Source organism: Galeopterus variegatus, unplaced genomic scaffold (assembly GCF_000696425.1).
Source record: "Galeopterus variegatus unplaced genomic scaffold, G_variegatus-3.0.2 Scaffold11555, whole genome shotgun sequence".
NCBI lineage: Eukaryota > Metazoa > Chordata > Mammalia > Dermoptera > Cynocephalidae > Galeopterus > Galeopterus variegatus.
Genome location: NW_007737666.1, coordinates 7,854 through 9,658, shown reverse-complemented (window position 1 = coordinate 9,658; position 1,805 = coordinate 7,854).

Here is a 1,805-nt window from a genome sequence, read left to right as displayed (position 1 = left end):
CCTAGTTCCGTTACCCACTCACTGGGTAACATTGGACATGCCACTGAATCTCTGAGCCTCAGTTTCCTAATCTGTGTATGGAAGGATGGCATTACCAGATGAATTTTATTTTCTGCTCTACCTGTTTAACACAAGCCCCTTTCCCTTTAGGCAGTTGCACGAGAGTTATCATTGCTTCGCAACACAACAAAGATATTAACTCCAAGCCTTTTAAGTTCAAAAGCTCTGGTCCAGATATAAGACAGAACAGTTTTAACAAAATATGTGATTAGGTAGATTCCTCTCTGCTCCCACATAAACCCTCACTCTGCTATCTCCATGCCACTATATGTATAAAGATTTTAAGACTTGAGATGAGAGAGCAGGGAGTAGGAGAACACACCAGAGAATCCGATGTTTGTAGGACTTTAAGAGGTCTCGCACTGAATCCTCCCATCGGTTAGCTCCAGAAGAGGGCACTGATAGAACCCACATAAAACTTTGGGACGCAATAATATAAGGGACCAGAGAAATATTTGAGTCAAAAAGGACCACTGAATACTGAGTAGGATTAGTCAAATAACTTTGTACATGCAGACACACCATACGTGAAATTAAAAAGACGAGAACCCTAAAAGCCACAAATCAGCAATGATTACCTGCAAAATAACAAGGACCAGAATGGCACCATAATGGAGAAATAAAATGGAAGCCAGACAGCTTTGGGACACTGTCTTCAAAGTGCAAAGAAAAATGGCTTTGCCCCTGGAATTCTTTATCCAGCCAACCAACCATTAAGGGTAAGTAGGAAATGAAGATGTGTTAAAATATTATAAGAACTGAAGAAATGTTATCCATAGACTCGCTGAGATTACTGCTCAAGCACGTCCTCCTGCAAAAAGTAAAATGATCTGAGAAGAAAAGAATGTGGTAAATAAAGAAATAAGTGTTGCTTGTGGGCCCATCGCCATCAAAAAGTGTCACATCTCAAGAACGGGGATGTGACTTTTCTTTTAAAAAAATTTTTTTTTATTGGAATTAATTCAGTATACATATTTATGGGGTACAGAGTTGACTATCAGTATTTGTCTACAATATGTGAGGATCGTTTCATTATTACCAGCATGTTCATCATTACAAAACGTAACTGATCATTGTGTCCGTTACCCAATTGTGTCCCTAGTCCCCCTCCCCCTCCCCCTTTCCCACCTCTAGTAACCATAGTTCTGTTCTCTCCTTCTGAAAGCCCTGTGGCTTTCCATCTTCATCTGTATGTCTGGCACTTAGGTGGTATTCAAAACGTGCTTACTGGACCAATCTCAATATATTCAAATGCCCAGGACAGAGCTTGACACATAAAAGGACCTACTAGGTGGTTTCTTAAGCTCCCGCTACATTCAGGTTCTTTGTGCTTTGTCTCTGTTCCCTGGTTTCCAATCACCAAGCTGTCAACATCTCATCCTCCTGCCTCGTGGGCTTCCACAGTGTGTCCTCAGCAGCTCGCCTGTTCTGACGCCGTGGGCTTCCTGAGTAGCTGGGAGTGATACAGCCCACGTTCAAGGAGGGCGGCTGTCCAGCACTAAGTGCACAGGAGACCGTTCCTGTGTGACCACCTCACTGGGCAGCGTGAGGCTGGATTAGATGTCTGTAACATCTTCAGCAACCAGGACTATCTGAGAACTTGCTATTTAACGACAAGATCATAACCTATGATTTTTGGTTACTTGCTTTCCCTTGTTTCTCTTTTCATTTCACTTCGGATTCTGATGGCTTCGAAATTCCTGCCTCTGTCCATCACTCCCTCCCTCCCTCCTTCTCCCCTTGCC